General features: G+C 44.0%; 1 pseudogene; it reads right to left on the bottom strand.

Moving 5' to 3' along the window:
• Positions 1-3,024: 3,024 nt before the first annotated feature.
• LOC140221303 (protein ALP1-like) lies at positions 3,025-4,362 on the bottom strand (annotated as a pseudogene).
• Between the last annotated feature and the right edge of the window lie 21,267 nt (positions 4,363-25,629).

A 25,629-nucleotide genomic window follows, 5' to 3' on the forward strand; every position in this document is an offset into this window, starting at 1 on the left:
ACATGTAGACTCGTAAAACATGTAACCATTTTCAAGGGAACGTACATAGTACTCCCTCCAACTCATAATATTTGACGTTGGTCAGTTTAAACATCAAAAACAATGATATGGAGGTATTACTTATAATGTCGTATATGCTCTCGGAATTGTAATAGCTAGGCTGGTCGATTTCAATTTGGCTTATTGCAGAGCATTATTGCTGGGTGTTTTTTTTGTTTGTTTGTCGTATACGCTCTCGGAATTTCTGGGTAGAATATGAACTGATGATGCCCTTTGCTTCTTCCGCCTACACCTACACGTATGCCAAATGGATTATCCGCATCCTTTAAATCGAATATATGGTATCGGTGTCGACCTCCGTGATGTTGAAAATGTTTTTATGAGTTGGGAAGTGACATCATCAATTTTTCTTGTTTTCTTTATATATAATTCCCTCGGTTGGCGCCTGCCGGGAAGGACTAATCTGGTCTGGCAGGAAGCTCGTATAGTCGTATGAACTGCCGGGTGCTAGGGAAGATTCCGAGGGCAGTTCTAACCCTTCATATCACATGGTTTTCATAGCATTTAATAAGACGTTATGAGTATGTTTGGTTGCTTTGGGTTAGTTGCAGCTAGGCTAATAGTTATGCATAATCCCATGTAGCCTATGTTGGTGTAGCTAGAGCCCATCTGTTTGGTTGGGGGTTAGCCAAGATGAATTCGTGTTTGGTTGATTGGCCAACAGTTTAACCTGCATAATCGTGAGCTTTACATCGTGTTTGGTTGGGCTAGCTATGCCTGGTCAAGTCCATCTCACTCTCTCCCTTATGGGCTCCTGTAATTTTACTTCGTACGATCACTTCTGTAATTTTACTGACACAGGATGCGGAAACATATTTTCTGAATCCTGGAAAATATTTTGACACAGGCAGCGCTGATGTTCACACAGAAAATGCCGAATTTCGCAGATCACATCAGTAGCGGCAATGATTCCATCAACAAGAGCAATCAAATTGAAACCATGAAACTGGTATTAAGTACAAACTTACTAGTATAAAGAAACCAACGCCTTCACATAAGACAACCAATATCAAGTTACTAGAACCAGTTGCATTGTGCTATCATAACACCCAATCAACATTTACAAGTATCAGCCACAGACAAGTTCACATCAATCCACGGTTTCAGCACAAGTAACAGATTCAGCACAACACAAGTAACAGATTCAGCACAGCAAGTTCATCTCACATCACAGAAGATTCAGCACAGCAAGTTCATCTCACATCACAGAAGATTCAACACAGCAAGTTCATCTCACAGCACAAGTAGCACAACAAGTACTCTGCAAAATTGATGGTGACAACTTCCAGGTAGCTTTTCTTATGTCCACATGACATTCATAGAAGGTTGTTGTCTTCCAAGTAGGTTCTCATCCACAGGTCTCTATCTTCTGGTGACATCTTCACAAACTGAATAGCAGTTGCTTTGTTTGCGGTCATGTGGTTCAAAGCTTTCATCAACAGAGATCTTGGGAAACCTGGAGTGTTTATGCATGCTTCATATGTCCCAGGGTACACTTCAGCATGAGCAGCATCTTGCACAGCAGCTGCAAAACCCCAGATAGCATCAGTCATTGCATGCATCAGTGAAGCATCATCTTCGCTTACCATCCTCTTCCTTTTCCCCTCGCCAACCTTGCCTCCAGAGCTTTCAGCATCCTTTGTTCCTTCAATTGGTGCCGCTGTTGCTGGAGCATCTGCCTCCACATCCATTGTCTCAGGCACAACAAATGGTTGTCCAAGGGCTTCATTTGATCCCATTGCATACCTTCCTGTAGCAACACCACTTCCAAAGATCATCTACATCTGAACAAAGTTCTTGATTGGGATGTTGAGGTACTCCGCATCCTTAGGGTGGTCCTGCAAATGTATATTCAGCAAATAAAGTACCATGTGCAGCAAATAAAGTTCAACAATATTTAGAAAATAGTATTAAGAAAATATTCAGAAAATACTAATTCACCTTGATGTACCCTTTAATAGACAACAAATATTCAGAAAATATTAAGCAAATGTATATTCAGAAAATACTAATATTCAGCAAATGTATATTCAAAAATACTAATTCAGAAAATACTATTCAATAGATAGTAAGTTCAACAACTCACCTTGATGTGCCCTTTGTAGTGCTCTGGTGCTAGTGTGATCATGTAGTTCTCCTCATCCCAATTTGACCCGCTAAGCTCCTTCATTTTGCTGATTTTCACCCATTTAGCCCGCCATTTGCGAAGGTGATTGTACACCTGAGTTCTGCTGACCTCCAACCCTATAAACTCACACAGATCACTAGCCACACTATTCAGATGTACCTCTTTAAAACCTTTGTCGATCTTTAGTCCCTCCCCAACAAGCTCAGCGAACCTCCTTAGGACAAATGCAGACATTACTTCTGTCCACAGGAGTCTTGCAGGTCCCTGCCCACCACCTCCATGTCCACCATTTCCCTACCCACCATTTCCCTGGCCACCATTGCCCCTAAATCCCTCAAAGATACCCTCAAAGATACCATCATCCATCCCTGACTATGATAAGTATGGACACATTACAGAAATGTAATAGATAAGTGTGTAAGACACATTGCAGAAATGTAACAGATAAGTGTGTAACACACATTGCAGAAATGTAACAGATAAGTGTGTAACACACATTGCAGAAATGTAACAGATAAGTGTGTAACAGATAAATGTGTAACAGATAAGTAGGTAATCATTGCAGTGCAACAAAGGTCTCAGAAAAAGTTAACATATAAGTTAACAGATAAGTCTCATCATTGTAGAAAAGTAACAAATAAGTATGTAAGACACATTGTAGAAATGTAACAGATAAGTAGGTAATCATTGCAGTGCAGCAAAGGTCTCAGAAAAAGTTAACAGATAAGTCTCATCATTGCAGTGCAACAAAGGTCGCAGAATAAGTTCACTGCATCATTGCAGCAATACATGGTCTTAACAAATGTTACAGCAACAACTGATAACAACAGTACATCCTAGTTTCTAAGGTTTCCCCTGTTATTCCACATTTGCTCAACACAGTTGTCTCTCAAGAAGGCCCATGTGCTATTATCCATAATGACATCATTGTGGACAGCCTCATCATTCACATTCTCATTCCATGTGGACTCATTAGGTACATGCTCATCTACTCCAAACGTAAGGATCCAATTATGCAAGATCCAACAAGCTAGGACCAATTTGACTTGTGTCTTGTATGGGTGGAAAGGCTTATTGTCCAAGATCCTAAACCTATTCTTGAGAGCACTGAAAGCCCTCTCCACTGTTGTCCTAAGGGAGAAATGCTTGGGGTTGAAGAGCTCTTTAGGAGTTTGTGGCACCCTTGCACCAAACTCTCTCAAGTGATATCTTGTGGCTCTGTATGGAGGAAGGAATCCTGGCCTCACTGCATATCCAGCATCTACCAAGTAAAATTTACCTACCATATGACAAACACAGCTAATAAGGTGGTGTTTCTAATTGTGTGTGGTATAAATAGTAGCATCCTATTGTATTTTAGTTACCTGGTGGCACCCTTAAACCGTCTTCCCTTTCAAGAGCATCGTTCAAGATTAATACATCATGAGCGGAGCCCTCCCAACCAGCCATAACATATGTAAACCTTAGGTCAAAGTCTACTGCAGCAAGCACATTTTGGGTGGTTGTGTGCTTCCTTCCTAGAAAGGCAGCCCTGATTGACCTTGGAACTCTTGCAAGAACATGAGTCCCATCAATTGCACCTATGCAATCCTACAATGTGAAACAAAATAGATGGTTACTACTTCCCATCAACTGCAACTATGCATTAGTTTGTGTATACTAACCTTAAAATATGGGTTCCACCGACGGCTACCCCCAATCTTGGGCTGAACAGCAGTTGAGGGAGGTTGGATCATCTCCTGTCTAAGCTCATCAGCAGCATAAAGGACCTCCTGAAAGTACCTGCTAATGGTTTCAAATGACCTCCTAAAGGATAAATTGATTACCCTAAACCTTTAGTTGTGACCAACTACATGCAAGAACATTGCCACCTGCTCTTCCACATTACAGTGCACTGTGTCCTTCAGCAGCTCTCTTGTGCAGAGAAGGTCACACAATTGGAAGAAGGGTGCTCTTTTCATTCTAAGGAGGTCAACACACCTAGTGTCATCAGCTTGATAAATGTAACTGAGATTGTTCCGCCTCTGTTCCTCTCTAGCACTCATAGGGGCATATGTGATGGGTGGTCTGGTAAGACAACGACGCCTGAACCTAACAAACATCCAAGCTGTGACTACAACAACAAGTGATGCACCCCTCAAAATCAGCCATTGGCGTGTTTCAGCACCATCCATCCTCTAGAACAAAGCATCACATATATCAGAATCATGTACTACTATTTCATCATTTGTGCTACAACATTTGAAAAGAAATGGATGCAAGTCACAGCTATGACACCCAAAAAGATGCGCCTCCCAGTGACAAGCATCAAGAACCGTGCACTGCTACTCACAGTTTAACTAAAACAATCGGCCAGACATGAAAAATTAGAAAATTGTCATCATTGACCTTGCTGCACCGCTCATATGTAGGTAACAAGAGTAAAAATTTAAGCATTACTGCCAGATCTACAAAATCAATCTAGTATTGTACCATTTCATCAAGTAGATCTAATATTTCTCAAGAACATGAGCACACAAATTCACAAATCAAGACACCAGTAACAAGCAAGAACCGTGCAACTAAAACAATCGGCTAGATATGAAATTTGTCATCATTGACCTTACTGCACCGCTCATATGTAGGTAACAAGGTACCAATTTAAGCATTACTGCCAGATCTACAAAATCAGTCTCGCAAGAATAAGCAAATCAAACGCATCTCACGCAGAAGGGAAACCATGCGGGAGTGACAAGTCTTGAGAGGAACTCGCTCACAAACCCGTCCAAGGAGCCGCTAGGCAAGCGATCTTACCGGATCGAAGAAGCTTTCAACCTTGCTACGGGAGGAGGAAGACGAACGGGAGGAGAAAGATGAACGGGAGGAGGCGATGGTGAGACGAGAGGGGATGAGTACAGGACCCCGGTTGCGGCGCAAATGGGGAGGGCAAGCAGTAACCCTAGCGGGGTTGGGAGGTCACAAGTCAGGCCACCCGCGTCAAGGAGCTGGCCATCGACCTGCACAACTCGGGCCTGGCTAGTTGGAAACGACTGTATTAGCTGGGCCTGGCTATCCCCCCTCGGGTGGCTTGGGCTGGGCTGGCTAAGTCCTCTAGCCAGGCAACCAAACTAGTGCATCTTGCATTCGGCTGGCTTGGTTGGGGGGATAGCCACCCAACCAAACACACCCTATGTCACCAAATTGCTGCTTGCTCCAACACGCCAAGAATGAAACGAGCAAGAACGCGATGGGGGTGACCCGCGATTTCTTCCCCTTCATCGGAACCATCGCTTTAGGGTGTATTTGATGTACCCCACTAAAATTTAGCATCTGTCACATCGGATGTTTGAATGCTAATTAAGAGTATTAAACATAGGCTAATTACAAAACTAATTGCACAAATGGAGTCTAATTTGCGAGACGAATCTATTAAGCCTAATTGGTCCATGATTTGACAATGTGGTGCTACAGTAACCATTTGCTAATGACAGATTAATTAGGCTTAATAGATTCATCCCGCGAAGTAGTACAAGGTTCTGCAATTAGTTTTATAATTAGCTCATGTTTAGTCCTACTAATTAGCATTCGAACATCCGATATGACGCACCTAATATCAAACACCCCCTTAACCTGGACGCGCCTCGCCAATCGCCACACATATCTGCCTGCTTGTCGTCGCTGTGGTCGTGAGGATTGGGTGCGACCGTGTGAGAGTGTCACCAGGACAGAAAGGATTTTTCCTGGCAGCAAAAGAGCTCTTTGTGCTGGTGGGTGGTTACAGATATTTTTACAAAAATAAAAAAAACTGCTTGTCGCTCCTATCCCCGCCACTCGTCTGTCGCCACCCGCGGCGTGCCGCCCGCTGCTCGTCTACCGCGCCTGCTGCCGCCCACCGCTCCCATGCCCGCTCTCCCGCTGCCCACACGTCCTTCTTACTTGGCATCTGCCTTGGCGGCACCCTTGGATTTGGCCCCCTTCATGGCGGATTCCTGCGAAGACACCGAGGGAAGCGGTCAGAGCCGCATGGGGCAGAGCGAATCCTACTTGGAATCGGGCGCGACGGCGGCGAATTGAGGGCGAATTAGGGGTGGGGGTGGCTCACCTGGACCGGAGGGAGACGAGGGCAAGCCTGGCCTTGGGAGGGGAAAGGGAAGGAGGGAGGAGATAGAGAGAGGGGGCGCCTGATCCTGGATATTTTCGGCCACGTCAACGATCTGCGAGAGGGCGCCTGGTTGGCTAGGGCGCGGGGTTGAGCGCGCTGTGCTTCTCGCTGTGCTGGCGCGCCGGTGCTTTCAAACAATTTCAAAATGATTTAAATACTTGTCAAATGATTTCAAAATTGTTTCAAACTTTTACACATAGATATAAATATTATTTAGTCAATTTGAAAAATATTATTTCATAGGTAATATAAATGAGAATGAATAGTTAGTTCACTTGTCATTGTAGTTTGAAACACCTCATGAGTTACAGGGAGTTTTAACCCATAGTGTTAAGTGAACTAACTAGTTATTATAATTTGTGTTATCTATTAAATAATAATTTTTTAAAATTTACTAAATAACATTATGTGCATGTGTAAAAGTTTGAAATAATTTCAAAATCATTTGTCAAGTATTTAAATAATTTTGAATTTTCTTGAAAGTACTGCACTAGCGGGGTCTAATGCGGCCCGCTAGCATAGTGACCACTGTGCTGGTGGATGCTTCCCCGCTGGCCCGACGAAGCTTTGTGCTGGCGGGTGCCAATCATGCCTGCCAGCACGCTAATTTGCCTATGCCAGTATAAATCATTTGTGGTGTAGTGTGTGAGAGGAGCACAGGAGGTAGGACTTAGGAGCATAGTTATTAGGACCGGATCGGACAATGAACCGGTCGAGCTCTCGGTATTGATTGTGGACCCATCCAAGGAAGTGGATGGAATTGATTGTGGACCCATCCAAGGAAGCCGTAGGTTGGAAGATGACGTGTCCAGCTGTTATGTCTCGCTGATTTTAGCAGTGTAGAGCTGATTTGGCGGTGTAGAAATTAATTATAGACTCTACGGGCGGGGATTGCGCTAAGTCTTTCGTGAAAATGACGTTGAAATCAAAGCTACACTTGTCCCACGCGAGGACTTGGATTATTTCGTCTCGGATGTGGACCGGCCACTAGCGGGGAGAGACCGAAGCACCGAGACAATTGTCGCCACTGTCTAGCTGCCCCGGGCCACCGTATGCGCCGAACAATGAAGAGCCGAAAGCTCAGCAAAGCACCAGAAGAAAAAAATAGTAAGGTCTGGTTCCAGCCTCCTAAAGTTTTAGATCCTAAAAATTTTAAGCAGTCTTGTAAAAGCTCTTAAAAAATTGTTTGGTTCCACCTTCTAAAACTGACTAAAGATAATAAATAATGTGGTAAAAGGACCATGCTGCCCTTCTCTACTGCCCCTGGTACCCCTGCACGCAAAAAAGAACATCATCGCTCAGTTGCAGCGGCTCGCGCAACTCCACCAGCAGCTCCCGCTCCTCCTCCGCGTACATCTCGCCCATCCGCACGCTCACCCCGACGCTGTCATGTGGGGTTAGAAATCAGCGAAGCCCGATGCTGAAGGGCTGCAAGCCGCGGTGTGGAGACGATCAAGAAATCGGAGAATCTGCTTCACGCGGATCAGGTTGATGGCGCATTGTTTTCTGGGAATTTTGTCCGCAGTACATCCTTAAAGGATGGTTTTTATGAGACACGCTTCATTCATTGATTTAGTTGGCTAGACACTGTGATTTTGTATTTTTGTCTCCAACACACCGCAACACATAATAGCACTGATTTGCCCTTAAAAAGCTAGCCCGCCTGTCAGCCCTTCCCCTCTCCTCCTTCCCCTTTCCCCTCTAAACAAGCAACTTCCAAGACCGCGCCGCGTCCCCTCGGCGGCGGTCGTGGAGGAGGATGGGGCGGGCGGGTAGGTGAGCTTGGGTTGGACAGCGAAGGCCGCAAGGAGGTTGGGGTGCGTGGGCACGCTCAGCTCAGACGGCGGTGCGTCCCCTTGGCGACGGACATGGATGGGGAGGGGGCGGGTGGACAGCTCAGACGATGAAGTCCCCTTAGCATCGGTCATGGAAGTTGCTTGTTTAGAGCGGAAAGGGGAAGGAGGAGAGGGAGAGAGCTGACGGGTGAGCCCGGTTTTGCAACGGCAAAGAAGTCCTTTTATATGGTGCGGTGTGCTGGAGACAAAAATACAAAATCACAGTGTCAATCTAACTAAATCAACGAATGGAGTGTGTTTCATACAAAACTATCGTTTGAGGATATCCTACAAACAAAATTCCCTTATTTTATACTCCCACCCTCAGTAGAGCCACATTTAGGTTTTCGATAGAGAAATCATTTTACTTTTGTCCAACAATATCCTTAAAAATAATTTGTTTCAAATAGAAAATGCTAGTTGGTTTCACAATAAATCGACTAACTATTGAAGAATTAGTATTGAAGGATAAGTAAATTGCTCATCATTTCTTACCGAATTATATTTTTGGCTGAACTGGTTAGTACATGCAATTCAATACTAACATTGTTATATTATTAATCTCTATAATTATTTCACTTTTTACGGTTAAGCTTTTTTAAAAAAGAATATATTTTGAAAAGTCTGAACGACCTGTGTTCATTCATGATTCATCTGACTCACACCCACCTTCGTGTGCAGGTTCCCGCGTGTCCCGCACGTCGACCCCACCAGCATCAATTCTTGCGCCATTATGCGCTCCACGGACCACGACCTGTGGACTGACTCAGATCGATTGGCAGCAAGCGGCACAATGTTCCATATTCTAATGCTCGTGCTATTCTACAGAGCGTAACCATGGCCGGAGGAGATGCAGAGTGCTCCACTTTCACGACGCGGCATGGAGAGTATTTGCTACCAAATTAAAGTTACCGTTCAGAAGTGTTGGTGCTCCATGCTTTCCCTGACATTTACTCCTACGGGAGTAACAATGAATACTCCCGTAGGAGCAGCATGATCCATTTCCGCGACGAGATTCGCCTGCAGTTGGTGTCGCTGCATTGAGTCACTGCCGTGGGGGGCTGGGTCCACATAACAGAAACTCAGATGCAGAGACACCTAATGCAGAGCCTCTTCCCATTTCCGCCGCATGGCCAAATTAGGGGTGTTTGGGAGACAGTAACCCTTGTCATATCGGATATTTGAACATTAATTAGGAGTATTAAACATAGTCTAATTATAAAACTAATTGCTCAACTCCTAGGCTAAATCGCGGGATAAATCTATTAAGCCTAATTAGTTCATGATTTGATAATGTGGTGCTACAGTAACTATTCGCTAATGATGAATTAATTAGACTTAATAGATTCGTCTCGTAATTTAGCCTAGGGTGCTGCTATTAATTTTATAATTAGCTCATATTTAGTCCTCCTAATTAGCATCAAAACATCCGATACGATAGGAATAAACTTTAACTCTGTCCTCCGAACGTCCTCTTAACTTTGTTAGCGACGTGACGTGACGGGATTGGCAGGCACGCTGGCCGCGACTTTCCGAGCAGATTCCAGGCAAATGCACGCAACTGACTACTCAGCGCATGCTGACTACGTGCATTGTACCAGTCATCACGGGGACGGATTGCGGCTTGACACTCGTAACGGCGCGTACTACGGAGCTCGCGTCGGCACAAGAGAAAATAATGGAGACGAGACTACAAGCCAGCTGGCAGTTTATAATTTTCAACCTGTCCTTTGGACCATGGTGCAGACGAGGGGCCCTGCGAAAACGACAGAGGTGATGAACGGTCGACTCGCGCGTGTGGACCAAACGTGGAAACCCTTGGAGCATGCAGAGCTTGGCTACTGCCATAGTGCCATGGCATTGTGACGTTAACGTTATGCTGTTCCCAATTTAAGGTGTCACGATATTTGACGAATGAAATTAGAACGTACAATGTTATGCCGATCCCTAGGGATGGCACGGTTACGGATAGAATTAGGATATTTTTAGTCGGAAATCCATAATTTTCGTTGAATACGAATTCAAATGTACAAAATAAATAGTTCGAATATGAATTCGCATTCGGATATCTACTAAATTTAAATTATAGCTATTAACTACTGTTTAATTGATGATTTTGGAATATCAAAATCATTTTGCAAGTAGAGAATAAAGTATGACTATGTAACACACATAAACAAAGATACATAGATCAGAATAAAACATTTATCAATAAATATTTAATAATTAAATGTACTAATAATAAATAAATAATATAAACAAGTACATATTTTAATAAACAAATAAATAAATGGTTTAAAAATGATTTATACATCAATAAACAAGTAAAATATGGTACTACAAATTAATTGACATCAATGAATATATCTATTCAAACTAAATCAAAATAATATATTTATAGCATGGTTTGGAGAGGTGCTCTATTCTAAACCAATACGAATACATATTGGATATTTCGAATTCAAATTCAAATTCGGATAGACAAAACTAATTAAAAAGCGAATTCGGATATATTCAGTTTAATTACCATATTAGAAACGGACGCGGATACGAATATCCATATTTACATTTTAACGAATACCAATTCGATTATTTCATATTTCCAGCTATCCATTTCCACCACTACCCAGCTGGGCCTACTCATCACCCATGCTACACGCATCCCCACCTAGAGGCTAGAGCTACATGCCACAAGCGTGTAAGGAATCGGTGCTCATAGCCTAAGAGGAGGAGGGGGTGAATTAGCCAACTTAAAAACTTAATCTATGGCTTCCACTACTTTGCATCAAAACATAACTAGATGATGCTATCTAAATATGCAATCTATGGTTGATCTAGTGTGATCCCTCATCCCAAAACAAGTTTTGCAACGTATAGCTAATCCTATCAAGATACTCCTCTAGGAAAGTAAAGGTACACAAGTTGCAAGTATGAAATGCGGAAACGTAAGGAGAGGATGAGAGGAAGCAAATTGTTGACATAAGGATTTTTTCCGTGGTATCAGTAGGCACTAAGCCACCACTAGTCCATGTTGTTGAAGCACTCACACAAGAGTATTGCTTCTCGGTCACGAAGTCTCTCCCAAGGCACCCCTTGACTTGCCACAAAGGCTCGGCCACTAAGGCACATGCCAAGTTCCTCGATCACCTTGATGCCGTTTCCAATAAGGAGCTTCTTCACAAAGGAAGAAGATCTCCACGTCCCCCGCACAAGGTCGTCGATGCCGCTCCATACCAAACCGGAGGGTTGAAGACTTGCCGGCGAGCCACCAAGGCTCCAAGGCGCTGACACACCTCTTGTACAGCTATGGTTCACTCTAGAACCTGATCACAAGGTTGGCATACCTTGCAGTCACTCCTCTCCGGACCTATCCTAGCACTAATCACTCTTCTAAGCTTGTAATAAGCCTTTGATGTATTAGTTAAGCACTTTTGGTGGTATGGATGTGTTCTTGATGAGTCTTGGTCTTCAATGCATCCCTAGACACTCCAGCAACTCCAAATAGGCGAGTGGTGGGGGTATAAATAGCCCCAAGAGCTGAAAGAGCCGTTGCTCCAACGGCTAGTTAAAAAGTATACCATCAGATGTTCCGATGGTCTTTTTTTGGCCTGCATCGGAACATCCGGTGCAACTGGCCGTTGGCTCCCCACGCCCAACTTTTTCACTGACACATCCAAAATTCATCCGACGCTTCATCCGATGCACCCACCGGATCATCCAGTGCTGAAGAGCTTTCTGGCTGAAACCTTCTGTTTGATTTCAAAGTAAATATGCTTTGTTCGATGCTCCTTTTGTGCCCTCCATCGGATCATCCGGTGCTACTTGATTTTCTTCATCTTCCAAGCATGTCCCTCTGAATTTGTTCGACGCTACTAGAAAATGAACCATCGGATCATCCGATGGTTTTCTTTGGCTTGACTTCATCACAGCATACCAATTGCTCCGACGTTCATCTGGGGGCCATCGGAACATCTGATGGTGTATTTTCCTGGATTTCTTCATTTCTTTGCTTGTCTTTGGTTGTGGTTGTTTCCTTAGAACCTAGAATATCTTCAAGACATGTTCTAACTAATTTGTTAGTCCCAATGATCATGTTGTCATTGAATCACCAAAATCATGAACAAATTGTTTATCGAGGCCATGTTTGCTACAAACCGCCAATGTTGTGCCCCCGACCTAGTGGGCCACCTGTACCCCCTCCAGGACACTCGTCCACACCTGGGCATGTGTGTTCCCATCTTGCGATCGCCTGCCACCCACCCCAACCAAGCACTGATGCATGGTAGCATTGGCAAGCTTCAGCCCTATTTGTGGGAGTGTCAAGTTCTTCAAAAGGGCTTCCTGGAGAAACACACCCCACTGGTGTAGGAATCAGCTTTTGGGAAAAAATTGCAGTGCTTTGTCGAAGCTTCTCCGATAGAGCTTTTGGCAAGGGTGGTGCCACTGGGAAGTGAAGGGCCTGCCAAGGATGGTGCTGCTAGGAAGTGAAGGCCTGGAGCAGTGGAGGGGAGGGACGACGAGGGCCGGCGTGGAGAGGAGGGGTTGCAACGGCCAGATGTGGGGGAAGAAACGACAAGGGCCGGTGCGGAGCGGATGAGCTGCGGCGGCCAGGCACGGAGGGGAGGGACGGTGGTGGCCACCTTGGAGGGGATGGGTGGCGGCGGCCCACACGAAGGGGAGGAGGGGCAGTGTTGAGATCCCCACGGAGTGGAGGGGGTGCGTTCTGCAGGGAGTAGTGGGGCGGGGGCATTCCGCATGGAGGGGAGGGACAGCGACACCATGGTCCTTGTAGAGGGGAGAAATAGCAGTGATCTGCGCGGAGGGAGAGGTGGCGGTGGCCGCCGCGATGGGAAGGACGACAACGGCAAGTGCGGAAGGAGGGACAACAGCAGTGGCACTTGGAGGTAAGGGAGCAGTGGTGGTCCGGTGGTAGGAGAATGCTAGAGCAAAAGCTCGGGAAGTTAGCAAAGAAGAGCTTCTGTGTTTGTAGTATAAAGAAGCTTTTGAAGCATTTTGTTTTGGGGGAATCTAACCCCGTTTGTCTTTCTACACTACTCAGATTGTCTAATTTTGTTAGTAAAATTAGTATAAAGTGAGAGCCGGTAATCCACTTATTCCAGTAATTGATAAATCTTTGGGGAATATTCTAACAACCCATTTGGATATAGTATTGAGTTTCCTCAATGTCATTGTTTGGATGGTCTAAAGAATTGGAATTGAAAACTTTCTCCAATACCAGGCGGCATTGGGCGTATAACCGCAACCCACTAAATAATACCGAGCCCTCCCCCTCCGTATTGGATGGAACCGTGTGCCCTTCCTCTCCCCTTCTGCATCTATCTCTCTCATGCTTGCATCTCTTCCCCCTCCATCTCGCATCTCTCTCCCTCTCGCATGTCTCCTCAGATTCCGGCGTTGAGTTCCAGTGCAGGAAGGCCCGACTCGGTGCAGAGCACGGTGGCGCAGAACAGAAGGGGGTGCCCCTTTGACGATCCCCTCAGCATGTTGGCCCCACGCCGCTCCCCTCCACCGCCAGCCCTTCCCGACTGCATCTCCGCAGCTCCCTTCCGCTGCCAGCACTTCGTGGCTCCCCTTTCACAGCTCCCCTACGCCGCCGGCCCTGCACCACTCCCCTCTGTCGCTGGCCCACCACGGCTGCCCTGCATTGCTCCCCTTTTCTGCCGCCCCGTGAGGAGGGCATCGCTTGGAGGAGAAGCAGACTAGAGAGGAGGAGATGTTGATAGCCAATTCCAATTTGATGCTATGCATATCCAAACATGAATTGGTATTTGTTACTCAGTTGAATTTCATCTGCACATTTCATCTACATCCAAACAATAACTTTGGTATTGTTCCAAAACTAGCCTGATTTGGTATCACTACAAAAAATCTTCTGACCTATGACGAACCAAAAAGTATCATAAACGTGTTTTTTCATCATAAAATGTGATTTATGATGTGGGAGTAACAAAAACCCTTCGTCATTAGTTGAGTGTCATAAACCGCGACTAGTGACATTTTTTATTTTGCTGCGTCACTAAGATTATGATGCCTACAAATCATCAAACAGAAGCGTCATCAATTGGATCCTACCATTTGACCACGATGGACAGAATCTGATGTGGCATCCAATGTGGCATGACAAATGTGACAAATTATTTTGTCATAAAATGAATTTGGCCCATTGTTGTTGGGTCGAGCCCAAAATTATTCCCACAGGCCAATATTGTTCAGATAGCCCAAAATTGATTCCGGTAGGCCTATTTGTTATTAGGTCGAGCCTAAATTTGTTCCCATAGGCTAATGTTATTTAGATAGCCCAAAATTGATTTCATAGGCCCACTTGTTGTTGGGTCGAGCCCAAAAGTTGTGCAAATTGTTTGTGGTCCTTTTAGTCCCGATTTATGAATGAAATTGACTTTTGGCCCAATTATATGTGGGCTAAGCCAATTAAAGGCAAACATAAATTTAACTAATCAGGCCGAACAAATAATTGATTTCATTTCAATTCTAATCCAGTTGACAAAATAATAAATAGAGCACACATATTTATGTATACAAGAAAATAAATTATTGTTTCCCATCGAGACAACCACTACCATATTGTTCATCACATATCACAAACTATTACGCGATAACTGTCTCACAAAGAACATAGATTAACAAAGTTGCATCCAGGTCATAATCTCAATAGACAATGTAGAGCATTGATCTTAACCTTTGCAAGAGGTTAGCAGTTGATGAAGGAGTGCTTCACTATCATGTGTTACCTTCTTCAATTTCTCAATCTCGGCTGGCTGCAATTTGAGAGTAGATTGTGATTCTTCTATCTTCTTCTTCATGGTAGTTAACTCTTGCTGGTGAGCAACAAACCATTGTCAAAGTTGTACCCCATCTTGTTTGTCAGCGTCGACGTGCTCCTCATCAACACTACCGCATAAGGATTTTGTAGAGCTTCTTGAGTACTCCGCTGCCACATCACGTTCTTGTTTTGCAAGAAGCACCATTGATTTGAGACTTTCTAGCTAGCAACAGTGGATCCTAAGTTAGATTGTGATCTTGTAATTGATTTAAACTAAGGAAAGAAGGAACGTCAATAATCATCATGTGTTTAGTTTGTTACCTGTGCTGGACTGAAAAGGAGCAACTACAGATGTTGACCCACTAGCTGGCTGAAAGAAGACACAATCAAACTTTAGTTGATGCATTTGTTGAAGTATAAATTAAGAGTGGACAAATAAACAAGCACAAGAACATGTGGCAAAGGTTGTGATCATTCGCAAACTGAAGGATTTTCATCTATTAAGTTCTAAAAACCACATAAACAATTTAACTTGGTACAAAAATAATTATTGGAAAAAGTGAAAGATAAAGGGGATCTGGTAGAGTAGTAATTTTTCACTAACTCTACCAATAAGGTACAGCAGATCCATATTCCCCAATCTAACTACAATAGTGAAATCCAAAGAGCATGGGGAAGCAATCTAATAATTTCATCTATTAATTTCTACAAAGATAACGGGGATCAGGTGGAGAAGTAATTTTTCACCAACTCTCACAATAGGGTACAACAGATCCACATTCCCCGAACCAACTACAATATTGAAAGCCAAAGAGCATAGGGAAGCAATCTAATAATTGAATTTAGTAATATAGGGAGGAGACCACTGACCTGACGAACATGGAGAGAAGGAGGTGTCGAATGCCGCCTCAATGGAGCGGCCCGGGCATGTGCCGCTTCGTCGGTCTTCTTCGCACGTAGTCGAGCACGGTACTCGCCGGTGGCAGCCTCGGGTAAGCCGATGGAGCGACAACCTCGAACCATCTTGAAGCTTCAAGCCCATCGCCGAGGAAGCCCATCGCTCATCACCGAGGTAGCCCACCGAAAGTCGCAAAGGCAGCCCGTTGCCCGTCGAGCTTGATGGCGCTGTCGAGACCACACTTGCTGCCGCCGCCACCACCGCAGATCTTCTAGGGCTATTCAGTGGGAAGATGAGAGGGGGCTGATTTTGGAATTACTAGGCAGGATTTGGGAGCCTTGGATCCTCTCTTTTATTTATATTACTATAAATAATAGGGGAGGACCCGGAAGAGGAGCGGGGAATTCAAAATTTCAGATCCCGCCTTTGTGCTTGGTAGCGGGAGATGGAACTTTTTGGAAACCACCACAAGACTTGGGTCACTGGCATATTGGACCACTTGGGACTCGGACCCAAGCGTCAATGACCTTACGTAAACGAGCGGTTCCAGAAGGGAGTCTGCGATAGTCCGTGGCACTATGGAATTGATGAGCACTCCACATATTATCCTCCTTTGTAGATTCGTGTCTGCAGGATTATCCGACTATTGCATTCCAAATGTGCTTCAGTGTAAGAAATTAATTCACCATTTCGACTACTTACAGGATAAAGTACACTTAATAAAATATTAAAACTACAGCTGATCCAGGCAGCAGCCTCCTAATCTCTACTCGACGTTCATAGCTGGAAGCACACAGGTCTTCTTGATAACTTCGGGATGGTGGTAACATACGAACACAAAATCCTTTATGAGTATTCTGTCCGACGAGATTAGCGCTATGACAGACATGCACTTCTCCTGCAATTGGGTGTAGTTAGTCTCAAATGCCCATCGTAGAAATGTGGTCACAGTTTCCACACACGCCATGCCCCACATCTTTGATGCACAGTGCAGCTTCAACCGTTTGACGCAATACATGTCGACGAGTAAGAGTAACATGGGCCAGGTGTTGACAGGGGTGTCCCATAAATCAACTTCCTTTAGGAGTGATCCTTCGCAGGCGTATTTGATCAGAAGTGAGAAGCCAACAGGGTTAGTGTCTTTAATTGAAATAGTTTGTGACTTTGATTGCACTCCGCTGCCTTAGAGCAACGCCTCCATCACACAAGATAGTGCTGCCACATCAGCCCATCTTGTTCAAATCACCCGGCTTGGGCTACAATTGTTGTGCATATGCTTCTGCCTACTGATAGAGGTGAAATTTCAATGCAGTGGTCCTCCTGTACTGTAACAGTGTAGGATATGTTTACACAACTGGAATGGTCCCACACATGCTCAATCTCATGATGCCCGATGAGGTAGTTAAAGCCTAGTTGTAGCTTTCCATTCCTAAATTCAAGTTACTGTAAACCTTAAACTTGAAATGTATCATCATAATCGGTTGCGTCTCCAGCCACCGCATGGAACAAGACTCGTACCTACGTGCAAGCATTCACAAGGTTGACCATGCGGACATATATGTGAGCATGTGTATTCATAGCAACAAGACACCTACCTTTTGCGCGTTGTTCATCAGAACGAGGATGATAGAAATTCCTTCTGGTCCTGCTGGTCGGTACCATGGATCATTAATATCCGTATGGTAGCAACGTATCCTTCATTGATGGCCTCCGATCATGAATGTACTAGATTACTTGTACTGCCAAATAGTTCCTTCTACGTTTTCTTCCGCGCTTGAGACTGAGAAGTCAACTTGCAATGTAGGGAACATGGTAGTGTGTACTGCCATAACTGCAAATGACAATGATCGACTCGTGAATACACTGCCTCTTATAGGTGGGAGAGTGTCATTCTGAAAGGGCCATTTGTGAACGTCAGTTATTAGTCTTGAATCGACACGTCCCAACAGTGGCGGAATGCTTGTTACCAGTCTTGATTCCTATCCTTTGGTGGTATTTGGTCTGCCATATTCCGCCTAGGCCTAGTCGCATCAACCAGTTAATGTTTTTCAGGCTCTGCTAGCATGCGAGAATCATCTAGTGCAAATCCATACCCTTGGCAGACCTCTTCAGCCACGTACCACATATGAGTTGGACTAGTCATGACAACATTTATTCTCTTTCTCCAGATGAACGGTGGTAACATCTTTGTTACATTTAACTCACATTCAAAAGGGAACCTATGACTCATAATCTCACATGAATTGTTTTGCATGAATGTCTTGTGTTGTATGCTAGACAGTCTAGCGAAATGTACACCTACACACGTCGGGCTTATCCCGTGACACCCGTCGTGCACACATGTAACCGATGTGCAAAACTGAAGATTCCTACCTACAGTCGTGGCAGGTTTAGGCCTGAATACATTCTGAACATCTCACATTTTGCAACTTTGGCCTGCCATACCAAGCTCGCGTGCCCGTCGTAGTGCTTAATAAATAGGTAGGTGCGCACCGTTCTTGCAAGGAAGCACCTTGACTCATTAGTTCACCATCTTGCATTGTTCAATTGAAGGTATGCGATGTTATTTTCTTGTCTATCTTGTTTACTATATGCATGGTATTGATATGGTCAGTATTGTAAGCCTATGGTGCCTTTGTTCTTTGTTTGTGTATGTAGTGGAGAATGGCCAGACATGGAAGAGACGGATCATGGAACTTGGAGGAGTCGGAGAACTGGGAGCAGCCTTCCCCCATGGCACCTCAGCAGCAACCAACTCTGATGGCACCTCTGCTTCTCCCGCTGGCAACAGCACCTCAGTAGCACCCTACCAGCATGGCACCTCCGCTTTTCAGCTACTTGCAACGGCACCTCAGCAATACTTGTATGCCTATGTGTTGTCATGCTTCGTTCGTTAGAGTGTCATTAGACCTATAGTGGATGTATGCCTATGTATGCTAGATTCCTTTGTTAGATTGTGTCATTGAATGTTGGTATTTCTTAATGTTATGAATAAATCTACAAGCGCACAGATATACTGTTGTAGCATTTCACCCGGAGAGTATTCAGGGTATCGTTATTTATATTTTCCCAAAGGATGGCATTGGTGTAAAAGGATTTATTAGATACATATCCAGGATCATAAGCTTAAGTAATAGACCAAAGTTCATACAGGGGTAAGCCATGATAAAATATATGAGGGTAATGTGACACACACACAAGCCAATCTCATGAATAAAGAATAAAAGAATAAACCTAAGGTTAGTGGGAGCAAGGCATTCAAGAGGTCCTAGTGGCATCTATCTATACTAGCAAGGGTCATCAAGCACATGATTAGAGCTAAGTCTAGGCGTACAACATTACGGGGAGAATACTCGGTCCTGGTCTGCCAAGGCAATATATCTTTCAGAACTCCTACACCATACCCGAATGTGGGGGACTACAAGGGACGAACAGGGCGGTCACCACCTGCCGCCTACCCCTAAGATCGTGGGGCACAGTCATATTCGATGGATCCCAATGCGCCTGAGCACCGCACTGGTATACGTGATCACTACACTAGCCCCTCCGGAACCCTGACCATGATGATCGATAGGCATAGAACTAGGGCAAGCCTGAAGGCACAACGAACCGGTGCGGTAACATAGATTCAGCCTAAGTGTATGAGTACAACTTAATGAAGCACAAGTGGTATCATAGCATACTACCGAAACAACATAACAATCATACTCTTTATAGATAGGATACTGACAAGTCGGGTACAAAGCCATACCGAGAGCCGGAGGTTACATCCCCAACCGACCCGAAGACTAGCTTAGCACTATAAGAATTCAGCTCTAGCCTAGCTCCACTAGCCTATGAACAAGAGTAACAAGAGAGAGAGGGAGAGAGAGGCTTCAAGTGTGATGTGTGTAGAGGGGGCGCGAGAGGCTCCTCCTTTTATAGGTGGTTGAGGGTGGTTCCCAGGAGGTATCTCCAGGGAATCTTCTCCTCCGCCATCTTGAGTCAACCAGTGATCGCCACGTGGAAGACAAGGATGAGGAGGCATTGTCCAGGTTCGGTCGAACCTGGGGTTCGGCCTACCCTTGACTGGGCCACCTCATCACTGCCTTTGTCTGGTGGGCTCCCTGGTGGGCCTTGGTCCTTTTTCTTGTCGACCCATGCTGGATTGTGCTAGAATTCTCTAGCATGTGGGCCCTCTTAACCGTCATGTACGCATCAACTATTCTTTAGTGTGTTTCATCCATTTTTGCGTATGTTTCCTCTCTTGTACAGACTTGGATCCCTAAAATCACTTATTTGCCAATACATGTCGATCTAGGTTACTGATAACAAATATGCGAGTAAGAAATGTTAGTTTTCCTTTATTCTTTGAGTAGTGTGACGGTCGGATTTCTATCATAAGGACGGTCAACAAACTCCCCCAAGCTTGCCCTTTGCTCATAAGATCAGTGGTGCAATAGATTTCATCAGGTTCATAGCAGTCTGTAAGAGTTGGAACTAGGCTCATTCAGGTGAGGCACGCCCGTTTGACCCTTGGATTCTGAAATCCGAACATATCAGCGAACCTGGAGCAGTGACATTCGCATCCGTTGCGGATTACCGACTTTTTGAGGTCTCATTTCTAGCATTAGCTTGGAAAAGGCATAGGCTAATTGGTTGCGGCGGATCTAGACACCTTGTTGCTGTAGATGATAAAGATGAGAGCATCACATTCCTGCTGTATCCTTTATCTCATCGGGAGCACATTATCTTTCCTCGACTTCTAGTATGGTGTCGTATGGGTTCTCTCGATTCTTGGATCTTGGGCTTGGTAACACCTACTGGCGCAGAGTCATTTCTTGTGTTAACCAATTTGTGGCCCCTGAAATCTACTCTAGAGCTAGGGTCATTGCCCAACTGTATCTAGCATTTGAGAAGCCAATCCGACTGAACACATGCGGATCTACTTGGGGCTTCATTTTCTAGCACCTTCTCAAGCTGTTGGACTCTAGTTATCATGGGTTCTTGGCATCTGCTACTTTTCTGTACTCCAAGGTCAAGGCCGATTGTTCTTTGTTTTTTGGGAGAAGAGGATGAACAACTCCTGGAGCTAGGACATCAACGAGAGAGATGTTGAGGTGGTGAAATTTACTCTGCATTCATTTGTCGGTGACATTTGGCAGCCTATTCCCTAGGAGACAGCTCCAGAGTTTCAGAATAAGATCATCTTGTTTGGACCTAGCAAGTGCATTGTTGTACAAGAGCATGCCATTTGTGGCTTGCCCAACCTGAAGGGAAATTACATTACTTCCTAGGAGCTGATGGGTATGATGAAGAGTCGCAATACTAGCTCTACCAGCAGGGACTAAGAAAGTGGCAGGCGTCAACAATAATCCTGCAATCCGCATTACGCAGGTTCCTGGGAATTGGATTTGGTCGTGAGGAACATGGTTGTTGCCTAGCTATGGGTAGAGCAAGTGATCTTTCATTTTGTAACAATCGTGCCGCCCATTGTATTTTCAGACCATGCATTTGTACATATAGTATCAATATGCATATTATTAGTGTTCCTCAATTATGCAATTTATCTAAATTCTGAATGGTAAATATGCTAGAATCAAATTGAAAGTAGATTAAACAAAAGTGGTATAATCAGATGGCATGTCATAGCCATTCATCACTACAAAGTGCACAGCAGCAACAAGTTTCATAAGGTGGCATGTCATAGACATTCATCATTACAAGTTTCATAATAATTGTTAATAACCTGTTGCATTGATTGCTTGACCCTGTTCAGGTGTCCCTTCAGCTTCTGCAGCTTAGCGGCAATCTCTTGAAGCTCCATGTTAGCCATTGCACATTCTTCCTTCCACATCCTTACTTCATTTTCAAATTTTAGATTCTTGTTACCAATTCCCATTTTTAGGTGTAGTATGAATGCATCGTGTCTAATTTTCTTCCTTGTGTTCATCAGCTCAGGGGTGGTCTCCCCAAAGTATCACTTCACCTTCTGCAGCACATAGATTGTGTCAGTGAGCTTCTTCCTAGCAATTCTCCATTCTTCTTCAACTTTTTCCTTCTCTTCATCAACTTCACAAGAATACCTTTAGTCCTAGCATCCCATGCAAGATCAACCCATTTAAACGTCGTGCATTTCTCCCATTCAGGCTGCAGACACCGATTACGTTCATAAAATTCACCATTTACAACACTAACATCAAGAGTACAATTAGAATTGAAACAAATTATCGCTTACAGCAGGATGCATACCTGCGCCCAGGGTTGTGAAATGTCCAATCATACCTCACATGGAGAGCATACCTGTGCTCGCACTTGTTTTCAAGATCACAACAACAACATCACAGTCAAGAGACCCCGACCTTCCACTACCAATGACTCCAAGCATCTCTAGAAGCTAGTAAAATACAAGAACCCATCAATGCATAATACGATCCAAATTAAAAACTAATTGCATCTCGTATGTTCCCTAGGACGATAGGGGAAAGTAGCAGCACAAACTAGTGGACTGACCTGACCGAACGTCCTCCTCCCATCACTGCTACGATCACGCTCCATCCCCACCGTGGGCCATTGCAGATTTGTGCAGCGAAGCTAGCTCAAGTCTTTGCCACAACCAATAGGAGTGTGGTGCCGGCGAGTCTCTTGTAGTACTGTATGCCATGTCTAAAAACATACATAGTTCATGTCTCAGTGCAAGTGCTATCTCAACACTTTCAAGAGGTCACAGGTTCGAGCCTTGCTATGGACATTCTTTCCTTTTTATTTTCCTTCCCTACTTTCATTTCATACTAACATAACAGTGAATTCTGAATGGTAAATATGTTGGAATCAAATTGAAAGTAGATTAAACCAAAGTAGTATAATCAGATAGCATGTCATAGCCATTCATCACTACAAAGTTCATAATCATCGTTCTTACTTATCATAATTTGCCAGATAGTACTATCAGCTGCCAAAATCAAAGCACGATCCCACCTCTCAACCATCTACCTCAGCAACAAGCAGCAAACATCACAGCAGCAACAAGCAGCAAACCTCACAGCAGCAACAGGTTTCATAAGATGGCATGTCATAGCCATTCATCATTACAAAATTCATAATCATGATTAATATCTATCATAATTTGCCACATGGTATCATCAGCTACCAAAATACAAGCATGATCCCACCTCTCAACCATCTACCTAGCAATAACATGAAACATCACATTATGCCTCATCATCATCCCTAAATGACCTTCTATATGAGGCCTGCAGTAGCGATTGCTTCACCTTCTTCACCACATTGGTGGCTTGATCCAAGTGTCTCTTCACCTTCTGCAGCTCAGCGGCAGTCGCTTCAAGCTCCATGTTAGACTTTGCGCATTCTTTCTTCCACATCCTTGCATCATTTTCAGCTTTCAGATTCTTGTTATCATTTCCCATTTTTAGGTGAGACATCACTACATCGTGTCTCATTTTCTCCATCATGTTCATCAGCTTATTAGTTGTATCCCCAAAGTATCCTCGATTCATCATGTGAATCTCATAGATTTTGTCATTGGCTTCTTTCTTAGCAATTCTCCATTCTTCTTCCCACAACTTGCTTTTTCTTCAATTTTTTCCTCCATCTTCATTAGCTTGACCAGAATACCTTTAGTCCCAGCATCCCATTCAGGATCAACCCACTTAAATACCGCGCATTTAACCCCTTCAGGCTATAGACACCGATTATGTTCATACAATTCGCTATTCACAACACTAACATCAAGAGTACAAGCAAGGTTAGCTTATTAGAATTGAAACAAGTTATCGTTTACCTCGATGATGCATACCGGCGCCCAGGGTTGCCAAATGGCCAATCATACTTCACATGGAGAGGAAACTCATGCTCGCACTTGTTTTCAGAATGCACAATGATAACATCAGGCGACGGTGATCTAATGCTATTAGTGACTCCAGGTTCATCTGGAAGTGAATAAAATACAAGAACCTATTAAATTATAAACTAACTACATCACCAAAGTCATCGTAACTTGAAATCAATGTTTAGCTTTGCACTTAATAACTATAGCCTATCAACTTATAACACCAATCAAAATGCAATCAGAATGCAAAACTAAGGGTACAACAAAATTGGAATCTAGTCTCTTCAACCTAAATCCCCAAATCCAGAAATCCCCTTCCCAGATAAGACGATAGGGGAAAGTAGCAGCACACATTAGGGGACTGACCTGACTATACCTCTTCCTCCTCCCATCGCCGCTAGGAGCTGCCATTCCCGCCGCTGGCCATTGCAGACCTACGCACCGACGCTAGCTCTAGTCTTCGCCACAGCCAACAGGAGCGTGGTGCTTGCGAGTCTCTTGCAGTAGTGTATGCCGTGTCAAGAAATGAGAAATATCTAGCTGATGCTTGGGCCTGCAACTGGCATGTGGACTACACTTATTAGAAGAAAGATATATAAAATTAATCCTATCTAAAAAATATGCATAATTCATGTCTTATTAGTAGTGTTGTCTCAGCACAATCAAGAGGTCACATGTTCAAGCCTTGTTATGGACACTCATTCCTTTTAATTTTCCATACCTTCTTTCATCTCAAACTAACGTAACTTATCAAAACTTCTACCACCAACTCATCTGAAACTTACATGTGGGACCCGGTTGCAATAATGAATTCCCATTCAATCGGTAACAAGTTCGACCCACGGGAGAAGCATGTTTTCCATTTTATTTTACCATCTTATTTATCAGCTTAAACTTACATGTGGGACCCTCATTGGTTTATGACATTTTTGCGGAGCTTATATCATCACAAAACCATCATGAAATAGCGAGTGACGATTTCTTTTTTGCTACAATGGCAACTTTTACAACATTCTGTAACTTTGTCACTAAATTTGCTGGTATGTGAAATTTTATGATATTTTCAGCCAGAAACGTCATAGATCTATGACAAGAACAAATGTGTCATAAAATTTTCATCATAGATCAATAAATTTCTTGTAGTGTATTGAACCCAATTTAATGCCAAGCCCCCCAATATCTACATCCAAACGGAGCCTAGGGGAAAATCTACAACTGATCCATGCGCTTACGGTTCACCAATTGGTGCACTAACTGCTGCCAACAACGTACAACTATGCTAAAGTTTAAGTACACCCTCTATTTTGAGATTATCTAAGAGACAACTTCTTCGAGGCTTTTTATTTCTATTGTCTCCTTCTTCTTCCTTCAATCTTACTGGTAATTGTGCCACCCCACCATCGCCGGCTTTGACCACCACAAGCGGCAAGTGGCGACCTCACAACTGCACCCACCTGCCACCTCTTGCTACTTCCCATCCACCTGGCGACCTCACAACTGCACCCACATGCCACCTCTTGCTACTTCCCATCCACCCCACTTTGTGTTAACTTAGATAACTGCTCACCCCGGTTAGGGATGGCAGTGCGAGTGCCTACAGATTTGGCACCACTCGACCCACGTTGAGCCGGGTTAGAGCCAGATGTAGGATTTTGCCCATGGGTGTCCAGCGGGGCCATATTCTCTTAGGAGGTCCAAAATATTCTGTTATGTTCAAGTGCAATGTGCTAGTATGAGATGTTTGACTTTTAATATATACTACTATCGATTGTTGATGACTTGACTTATGAGATGAAATAAAAGTTTGGCTTGCATAGTTGCACTTACAACGCTTGCTCCTATGTTGCCTGGAAAATTATCTTGTGAGATGCTGGGAACTCTGAAGTTTGGCTTGCTATTTTAGGGGGTGTTTGTTTCTTTAGTCCCTCCTAAAATTT

The sequence above is a fragment of the Setaria viridis genome, chromosome 1 (assembly GCF_005286985.2).
Source record: "Setaria viridis chromosome 1, Setaria_viridis_v4.0, whole genome shotgun sequence".
Taxonomy (NCBI): Eukaryota; Viridiplantae; Streptophyta; class Magnoliopsida; order Poales; family Poaceae; genus Setaria; species Setaria viridis.